Below are 10,924 nucleotides of genomic sequence, written 5' to 3'. Positions count from 1 at the left end.
AAGTAATAAGTATTATATTCTATCTGAGAGCCAGAGTTGAATTCAGATCAACACAGAGTTGTTTTGTTCTGTTTTCATTTCTTGGTTGTTGTTTTCACAACTGTTGTTTTACAGTGGTGGAAAATGTCTGTTCAATTGTATGCCTCATGAATTATTTACATATATGTTATGTACCAAGCAAAAGAGAAAACTCCCACTCATGGTAAGACATTTTTGCCCAAAAGTCTAAATGGCTTAACTATTAAGGTCATTGTATTAACTACTAACTATTTTCTATGGCTTTGTTCTGTGTATCTACGTGAACAACTAAATACTATTGATTACTTCCTTTTTAAAGCATGTCTTTGGATTCCATTGCATCCAATGTTCTGGCTTTATTATTTTAGCTGTCTCCCATGGTGGCCGACATGTCTACTCCAACTCGGATATATCTATTATCCATTTGATGTTCTGAGTTTTTCCAGGACTTCTTTAAGAACATTTTTTATATCTGTCATCCATAATGGTCTACATGTCAACACTCATGTGTATAGTTTTGTTCCATAAAATTAAAACAAGAAGAAATCAAATAATATTTCCTATGGTTTTCACTCTTCTGTTTTCACCTACACGATTGTTCTAATGATTGGATAAGTCTAAGAACCTGAATTCTTCCCTAACTGATTCTGGCATTTCATTTCATACTTCATTTTGGTGGGTAATTTGTACAATGAACTTGATTAGATTAAGAAATGCACTACATATAACTGTGGCAGTGAAAGACATACAGGGAGACAGGAACAATAGTAAAGACTCACACTGAAAGCAATATCCCAATGGGCTTGGATCTGGCCCAAATAAAGAAGCCAGTGAGATGCAGTCACCCTTTTTTGTACAACACCTTTCACTCCATGATAGATGTACCCTCAAATCATTTTGGATTATGTGCTGTTTTTTTTTTTCTCACTTCCTCAAGCTAAAAGACTTATTATTCATTCTGTTAGTCAGTGTGTTTTTATTGGAAGATTGAATCCATTTATGAGAGATATCAATGGCCAATGATCGTTAATTCCTGTTATTTTGTGGTCGTGGTTTGTAGTGGGTAGCCATTCCAGCTTTGATCTGGAAGTTCCAACCCCCATTGAGACTTCGGCAACTGTCACGCCTACAAGGCGGGGCCAAGGGAGGCGCCGGGGGACCCGAGATCTGGATCGGCGGGCGCTCTCTCTGTTGCGGGACCCTGGACTGGAGAGGTGGATTGAGCAGAGCTCCAGAGAACACCGCTGGACTGTGATACACCTTCCCCAGACTCCGCGACCTACCTATTCCTTAATTTGTAAGTTACGCCATTAAATAAATCTCCTTTTAACTACGTGGAGTGGCCTTAATAATTTCACCAATATCTGGCGCTCATGTGGGGCAAGTTCCAAAGGCCTGGGTGGCTCCCGCCCTCAGCCTTCTCCCCGGCTGGCGGGTACCTAAACCCGCCTGCAGAGTTCCATAGAACCAGGGAACGCCTACACGGTTCCATTCCCGAAAAAGGGAGCAGCTAGTCCGGTCTTAGCTCCCTAGCTTAGCCCCCAGACCAGCGAAAAACCGCTGTGAGTGAGGCGATCCCCCTCCTCCCCGAGTGCGGGCCCCGGCTCCCGCCATCCCGGCTCCCCGCCATCCCGGCTCCCGCCATCCGGCTCCCCGCCATCCGGCTCCCACCAGCCCGGCTAGCTCAGTTGGTAGAGCATGGGACTCTTAATCCCAGGGTCGTGGGTTCGTGCCCCACGTTGGGCGCCAGATATTGGTGAAATTATTAAGGCCACTCCACGTAGTTAAAAGGAGATTTATTTAATGGCGTAACTTACAAATTAAGGAATAGGTAGGTCGCGGAGTCTGGGGAAGGTGTATCACAGTCCAGCGGTGTTCTCTGGAGCTCTGCTCAGTCCACCTCTCCAGTCCAGGGTCCCGCAACAGAGAGAGCGCCCGCCGATCCAGATCTCGGGTCCCCCGGCGCCTCCCTTGGCCCCGCCTTGTAGGCGTGACAGTTGCCGAAGTCTCAATGGGGGTTGGAACTTCCAGATCAAAGCTGGAATGGCTACCCACTACATCGGTTGTTGTTGGTGGTGGTGGTGGTGGTGGTGGTGTGTGTGGGTGCTTCTCTTCTTTTGACTTTGCTCTTGTAAGACTGTTTATATCATGTGTTTTCATAAATATAGTAACCTCCGTGCGTTGGAGTTTTCCTTCTAGTATCTCCTATAATGTTGGCTTCATGGATAGATATTGTTTAAATTTGACTTTATTATGGAATATCTTTCTTCTCCATCTATGGTGATTACAACATTGCTGAGTACAGTATTCTGGATTTCATCTGTGTTCTCTTAGATTTTGCATGATGTTTGTCCAGGACCTTCTGACTTTTAAAATCTCCATTGAGAAGTCAGGTATAATTCTAATACTTCTATTTTTATATGTTACTTGCCCTTTTTTCCTTACAGGTTCTAATATTGTTTAATTGTTCTGTACATTTAGTGTTTTCATTATTATATGGCATCTCCTTCTTTAGGTTAGGGAAAATTTCTTTCATGATTTTTTGAGAATATTTTCTGGTACTTTGAACTGGGATTCTTTTCCTTCTAGTCTTAATATTCTTAGGTGTGGTCTTTTCATAGTGTCCCATATTTCCTGGATGTTTGGAGGTCAAAATTTTTTAGATTTAGTATTTTCTTTGACCACTGTATCTATTTCTTCGAGTGTATATTTCACGCCTGAGATTCTTTCTTCCATCTCTTGTATTCTGTTGGTAAAGCTAGCCTCTGTACCTCCTGTTCACTTACCCCGACTTCTTTTTCCCAGAATTCCTACAATTTGTATTTCGTTTATTGCTTCTCTTTCCATTTTAAAGTCTTGGAAATTTTTATTCATTTCCTTCAACTGTTTGTTTTTGTTTATTTGTTTTTCTTGGCTTTCCTTAAGGGATTTACTCATTTCCTCCAATTTTTTGTTTGTTTCTTCAGTTTCTTTAAGAAATGTATTTAGTTCCTTTTAAGGACTCTATCATCTTCATAAAGTTGGCTTCTGTTTTCTCTCTGGTCTTCTGGCCTGTTTTGCCTGTGGTTGAAAAAAACAGTCTCCACTGGAGTTTAGGACAGGGCTTTTGGTGACTGGCTTGGTCTCTTGTGGAGTAGGTGTTCTCTGCCCCAGTTGGGGGCTGGAGCATGTCAATAAGGAGGGAAGGAGTGATGCAGGATAGAGAGTGGAGGAAGTCTAAAGGCTGGAAGCCTACCTAGTCTGGCAATCGTGAAAAGTGGTTGTGCACGAGGTGTCTGACTGAGGAATCCAAAAAATGGAGAAGATCTGCAAGGGGCTGGCCTATTGGCCTTCTAGAAGGTCAAGGTGATGCTTTTTCCTTACCATGGAGTCCTTCTCATAGCCTAATAAATATCTGGTATCTACAAAACAGTGAATAAAATGAGACTGTATCCTTATCACAGGCATTCTAATACAGTGTTGTACTAGTATGTAGATGATTAATGAACAATGATCAGATTGTAGCTATCAATGTCACTAGAAGGAGGAGAATGAAAATCATTATCTTTAATAGTTTCATCAAATAAAGAGACAAGATAGTTTAATTAAAAATTTCATACAACTGGCTAAAATATTTGAAATGGGAAAATCATTGTTGGATAAGCAAATGAAAATCTGTAACATAGTTATATAAAAACCACACTACTTGATAAATTTTCAGGAAATTTTTTCTAATTTTATTTTTAGGTTTTTTTTATATTTTTGATAATATAATATAATTACATCAATTCTTTCTTCCCTTTTCTCCTTCCAAATCCTCCCATATATCACTTCTTGTATTCTTTCAAATTCATGGCCTCTTTATATACACACACACACACACATAATATAAATATATATTTAATGTATATATGAAAATATGTAATTCCTAGCTATATATAATTTCATAAACACATAGATGTAAATATTCATATATAGATATTTATGTACAACTGCTGTGGGATGTCTTTCTGTATGCTGTGAATATGTGTTCCTCTGATTGGTTGATAAATAAAGCTGCATTGGCCTATGGCAAGGCAGCTTAGAGGCAGGTTGGAAATCCAAGCAGATAGGTAGAAGAAAGGAGAGGAGGGAGAGATGCCAGCCTGCCACCCAAGGAGCAACATGCCAGCAGACCAGTAAAGCCATGGAACATGTGACAAAACATAGATTAATAGAAATGGATTAATTTAAGCTATAAAAGGAAGCTAGCAAGAGGCCTACCATAGGCCATACAGCTTGTAAATAATATTAAGCCACTGAGTGATTATTTTATAAGTGGCTGCAGGACCATGGGGCAGACAGGACTGGAGAAAACTTACAGTTACATACAGGCTTGATCAGTTTGTATAGTATTTGTTTTACTTCCTTTTTGGGACTGACTGATATTAGATAACCACCTGGTGAGCTGCTGCAGTCAAAATCTATTCCCCCAACTCTAAGCATTCTTTAGTTGTCTGTAGCATGAGCCTTAAAAGTTCTTATTAATAAAATCAAACCCGAGGCCAGTTATTGGGGTTAATGCTGGTAGATCAGAGAGACAGAACAAGCCACAGCTATCTCACCTGGCCAACTTCTCAGCTGGTCTTGTTTCCTCAGACTGGAGGCTTCTGTGTCCTCATCCCAATGGCTCTCAGCTGAACTGCTGCTAGAAAGCCTGAAAGCTTAAACAGCCAAATGCTTAACCAGCCAAAAGCTTAACCAGGCAAACGCTTCTCGTTTCTGGTCCTCACGCCTCATATATCTTTCTGCTTTCTACCACCACTCCCTGGGATTAAAGGCTGGCTTTCTGGGATTAAAGGCGTGTGTCACCATGCTTGGCTGTTTCCAATGTGGCCTTGAACTCACAGAGATCCAGAGGGATTTCTATCTCTGGAATGCTAGGACTAAAGGCGTGAGTGCCACCATTTTCTAGCCTCTGTATCTAGTGGCTTTTCTGTTCTCTGACTCCAGATAAGTTTATTAGGATACACAATATTTTGGGGAACACAATACCACCACAGTTGTCTGTTGTTCTTTCCCTAGGGTTGAGCCCCTCTGGGTTTTCCCTTATCTACCTTGGCATGTATATTTTTGTTACCCTGTAGAACTCAGGTTTGCACAATCAGGTTAGTGAGATTTTATGGGTGTGGCTTTGGCTATTGATGGGAGACAAAACCTCACAGCAAACTCTGTGATCTCCTGGTTCTTACAATCCTTTTGTCCCATATCTTGCAATCATCCCCAAGCCTTTTGTGCAGGAATTGCTTGCAGATCCATCTGCTGGCACTGGGCTCCACAACACTGCATTTCCATTGGGTTATGGTTTTTTGTAGTGGTCTTCATTTGTGGAAGAGTAGTTTCCTTGATGAGGAACAAGGGCTGCACTTACCTGTGGGTATAAATTCTGTTTAGAATGTAGTTAGGTATTATGATGCTGCTGATTTTATTCGGCTGGGTTTCTAGTATCAGCATAATTTCTCTCTGTTAGCAGCAGTGGTGACATCACTCTTAATGTCTTCTCTTCAGCCATTACATCATCTTTTTAAATATGTTTTGTGTTCCTTTCATTCTATGTTCTTATTAAATATCTTAATTTTCCTAAGCTAGTCTAAAAATTGGAATGCTACTGAGTACTGTATAATTGACTCATGCAAAGAATGCCTTTTGATGTAGGTGAAATTGTACATACGCATTAAAAGAAAATATTCTTGAACATACATTAGATTGAAACATGCAAGTAATATATGTATATAACAATTTTTGTATAATTGACATAAAAATTTGATTTATGATACAAAACAAAGTATTACAGTGCCTCATTGAGTTAAGGTCTCTTATAGTTAAGTTTTCATTTAAGAATTAAATATGATTATTTGGAACCTTATCCAAATAGTTGACCTAAACAAGCTTCCATAGCACCATTTATTTAACAAGAGAGACAGTCTATCCTTTTTAGAGATTCTTCTGAGATACAGCTGGGAATAATTTAATTTCCAGCATGTAAGGGAGTGAGATGGCACAGCTTCCTTCTCAGTTCTTCTCATCTTGATTGGATCTTTTTGTGTGCAGTTTGTCTGAGCCTAAACCAATCTATCACTGACTATCAGACTTCTGCAAACAACTTTGGGGAAGTGTAAAACTTTTGTTAGATTGTTGGTACTGTGATTTCTGCTGGAGGAGTTCTGTCGTTTTTCCCTCGTTCCCTGGAGGTTCTCCTCTTGTTTGTTCTGAAATGAAACATTAAAATGTACAGGCAATTGATGCCTACCTCATATCTCCCTCTGCACATACACACTATGGTATTTATTCAACCTTTAATGGTAGTATATGTCAGGTAACATGCATTTTATATACAGATTATTCATTTTCTTTTCTAAAGATTTATTTTTGTGTGTATTTGTGTACATGTCTGTATGTGAGTATGTGCACATGTGTGCAGGTGCCCATAAAGGGTAATTGTAGCGCAAATTTTAAAAGATCTTTTTAATGAAAACAAACCTGGAGCCAGGTATTGGGGTGAATGCTGAGAAGCAGAACAAGCCACAGCCATCTCACCTTGCCAATTCCTCAGCTGATCCTATTTCCTCAGACTGGTAGCCTCTGAGTCCTCATCCAGAATAAATCTCAGCTCAATTGCTGCTAAAAGCCTAAAAGCTTAACCAGGCTAGTTCCTGGCCCTCATACCTTATATACCTTTCTGCTTCCTGCCATCACTTCCTGAGATTAAAGGCGTAAGTCACCATGCCTGGCTGTTTCCAGTGTGGCTTTGAACTTACAGAGATCCAGAAGGATCGATCTCTGTCTCTGGAATGCTAGGATTAAAGGCGTGTGCTACCACTGCCTAACCTCTATGTTTAATATTATGGCTGTTCTGTTCTCTGACCCCCAGATAAGTTTATTGGGGTGCACAATATATCAACCACAGGTAATGGTCTCATATCACCTTGGCATTGTAGGAAGTTGTGAGCATCCTGTTGTGGATGCTGGTTACCCAGCTTGGGTCTTCTGTAACAGCAGTATGTTTTCTTAACCTTGGAACATTCTCTTCAGTCACCACATTCATCTGTTTAAACACATTTTGTGTTGTTTTGTTTCTACATCATTCTTTTAAAACTCACTCAAAACACTGTTTTTCAAATGGACACAGTGTCCTCAGTTGGTATAATAACAGATTTTACCTATACTGACTATGAACCAGTATTATTCACCAAAGGAAGTACACTCATACTTTCTAGTGTACAAGATGACAAAATTAACTGGGGTGTTGAGGACAGAGAGAAAGGCACTTGCCTTGAAAACCTAACTGCTTTAGTTCTTTCATCCCAGAATCTCCTAGAGGAAAGTTAGAACTGACTTCCAAAAGCAGTTATCTTGTTATCTCTTGAATTGACATGATTACTGTGGAATGTGCTCTTGCCTCCCCCCCCCTCTCTTTTCTCTCTGTTATTCTGTCTGTGTCTGTCTTTCTCTCTGTTTCTCTCTGTCTGCTCCCCTCTCTCTCATACACACATGATAATAATAATGCTTATAAAGAAATTTAAATAGAAAGGATTCTATATAAAAATGTTTGTCTAAATTACTAATGTAGAAAAAAAAAGAAAGTCCTTTTTAGTAAGATTAAGCTCTCTGTGGTTTTTCCCATTTTATATCCAAATTATTTTCTTCAAAAAAGTATTGGGGGCAAGGATATAGTTCAACTGGTAAAGTATTTACCTAAAATTCACATCAGCCTAGCTTCAACCCACAGAACCACATAAATTGAACAGGACAGGAAATAAATCTAATCCTAGCACTTAAGAAGTGGCAGGAAGATCAATAGTTAAAGGTCATCTTTGGCTACATATCTACTTAAAGCTGGTATGGGATATATGAGACCCTTTCTCAAAACAAAAAATAAAATAAACCAAACAACAACAACAACAACAAAAAAAAAACATGGATTCTTTCTTTGACCCTACATAAAGCTCATTTTTTTTCTTGTAAGTTAAAATATTTAAAATACAGTTTCAATGCTTGTAATTGTTTTATTCCACAAATAAAAGTGGTTTCTAGGCCAACAGATTTGATATCAGAGTACTTAGAGTATCATTCACATCTAGGGAGCAGTGGTCAATGGGATTAAAGTCACAGGGAAGAGAACTGGGAAGAGGGGAGGGGAGCAGTCCTAAGAAGGTTTCTGAGCATGTGCAGTACCGGTTGGACAGGCCCTCAGCTCAGGGCTGATTATATAAATGTTACACAGGCAGGCCTCCCAAAGGGAGGAGCAACTCCCATTCTCAAGTATTCTCAGTCACCTTCTCACTCTGTTATGAAAGACTACCAATTAACAAGTAATCCTTTTAAATACTATTTGCTCCATGAACAAACCAGATTATTGTACATGTTAAGCAAGTTCCCTGCTGCTGAGCTCCTAAGACAGTCTCAGCAACACTTTTTTCTAAAAGTTGCATGGCAAATCTCTGTGCTCTTCTTTCTCTTTAGAGGCACACTTAAGTTATCTGAAAGATCTTTTGTGTGAACACAAGCATTATTCTCATTGTATGACACAGGGAAACAAACATAGCTCTCAGTGTAATAACCACTGAATAATATCTGACTCTGAGATGTCAACTCAAAATGCTACCATATATCAATAATACAAAAGAAATTAAATTGTAATCTCAGAAACACTTTCTGTGTTCTTATGGATAACATTAAGTAATTTTATTTCTCAGGATAATTGACCTAAGGATGTGAGTCATTGTTGAATCAGTGAGCTAAAACCTGTTTGTTCATAGTGGAAATATTTTCATCAATCCAATCTAAATAGAACATGAATAGAAGCTCCTGTTAGCAAAATTCTCATATTCCAGGGTCATCCATAGGCCCGCCTGGCATTGAGCCCTCTGAGCAGTACGCGATACCTAACGCCCCAGGTGACAGCTCAGACTGACTTTGGCAGAGTTAGCTGTGTTTTGCTGTGAAGAGCTGTCCCTACAGGGAAAAGTCTGACTTTTCTTTACAAAATGTAATCTTTGAACTTTGATTCTAATGAACATGATTTTACTGACTGACTTGTTTCCATACATTACTCAAATAACTGAGATCCAGAAATAATCATAAAACAAAGTTTAAATAGTTTGCAATTAATTTCTCTCATGAAACTGATGACTACTTAGGATAATCTAAAGTATATTCACTACTAGTTTTTCTAATTTAACTTGCTTTCTGGCATAATGAACATTTTCCAATGCTGTGATAAGCATGCTCCAACTCTTGGTGGCTTAACCTGGTAAGGCTTTTCTTCTTTCCTCGCTCATGACCAAGTCCCTTAAGAATAGCAGAAGGCTTCTCTCTCCTCAGTCATGTAATAACTTAACAATTTTCCGTACTTCCTGGGGGCTCCAGATAGCTCCTCAGAAGCTGGAGATGGAGCCCAAATGCTTCCATGGGGGTAAGAAGGAGCAGATGCTGTTGAGCGGTAGAGGCGTCACCACATTTTGTTGCAAATGGTTTTGACAAAATATTAATTGCATTTTCAGAGAAACACTTTCACAGAATTATGATTTCCCTATGCTTGATTTTTATGTAATTCCATTATGGTGCACAGCTTCAGAAGCCAGCTAGCTTCCCATTCTTCCTCTCGTCATTTTTTTTTATTTCATGATTTTAATATCAAATTGCACTGTTTTGTTTTATTATGTTGTGCTTCAACTTGCTTAATTTTGCAAATGGGATCACAAGGAACATGAATAAATTCTATTAGTTGCCTAATTTTGAATAAATTTAATTTGCAGTTTTGCCCAAAATACATTGTATATACCATTTGACTTTCTATGAATCTATATAATATAATAACCTCAGAGAAATTTCTTCAACTGGTCCACTCATCAAAAATTACATTAAACAGAAGTAGAGTTAAACTTGACTAGATCATGAGAACAAAAATTATAACCTATTTTAATTTTTAAATAACAAGAATTAAAACCCAATACTGTAGCTTTTCTCCTATAAGTTGGAGACAGCTAAACAAACAAGAACTTTGAAGCACATTTGTAAATAGAGCAGGACCAGGAGGAACCTTTTAAAGCCAGCCACAAGTTTCAAGTATAACCTACAGGGCCAATTTGCTCTAACATTAACTATACTCTGGATCAGCCAATATATTAAAACAATAAATAAATGGAGTATATCCTTCCATATCCATTATTCCTGCTGGCTAAAGGATTCCTGTATTCTCAAGTGAACTAAACTTCAAACAAATTTCATCATAACTTTTGGACCCTTCTTCCTTCCTTCCCTCCCTCCCTCCATCCCTACATCTTTCTGTTCCTTGTTCCTTCCTCTCTCCCTCCATCCTCCTCCACTTCCTGCTTCCTTTCTCTTCCTCTTCCACCTTCTTTGTATTTACTGTAGAAACTTGCTTCTGTAAATCATTTCATTCTGCCTCCCTCATGAGCTGCAGCACTTGGGAGAGTGGCCTCTTATACCTCACCTGGTATAAGTGTAGGTGTGGGAGAGATCTTGAGAATATGAAAACAGGGGAATTGGCCCTGCCCCTTGCTCATCCCTGCAGGGGGTGAAGTCGCCAGGGCAATGCTGGAGAACTGCCCCTGGTGGTGAAAACAGGGCAGAGCTGACAGGCTTACAGACTCTGTAACTACCCAGGCCCAGAACCAGGATTAGGAGCTGGCCTTCCACAACATCCATCCCACCTATGATCTGCTTGGGCAGTGAAGGGGCCAGTCCTGCAGACTCAAAGCTGCAGGATCTCCATGACACAGGACAACAACAGGATATCCAATATGCCCAGTATTGAGGGTGAAGCAGAAACCAGATGGCTCAAATCAGACCCATGACTCTTTGCAATGAACACTTTGCACATAAAGATATATGGGGAAAAAATGTTTTACTGCATGACTCCTTA

At 39.4% G+C, this 10,924-nt stretch overlaps 1 non-coding gene across 1 annotated transcript; it reads left to right on the top strand.

Annotated features, from left to right (window-relative positions):
- Positions 1 to 1,691: 1,691 nt before the first annotated feature.
- Positions 1,692 to 1,764, top strand: Trnak-cuu (transfer RNA lysine (anticodon CUU)). Its single transcript has one exon. It is a non-coding gene; the product is annotated as a tRNA-Lys (tRNA).
- Positions 1,765 to 10,924: the final 9,160 nt, after the last annotated feature.

Source organism: Peromyscus californicus, unplaced genomic scaffold, assembly GCF_007827085.1.
Source record: "Peromyscus californicus insignis strain IS unplaced genomic scaffold, ASM782708v3 Scaffold_14__1_contigs__length_90479793_seg_1, whole genome shotgun sequence".
Classification (NCBI taxonomy): domain Eukaryota; kingdom Metazoa; phylum Chordata; class Mammalia; order Rodentia; family Cricetidae; genus Peromyscus; species Peromyscus californicus.
This window is presented reverse-complemented; position numbering and strand designations above follow the sequence as displayed.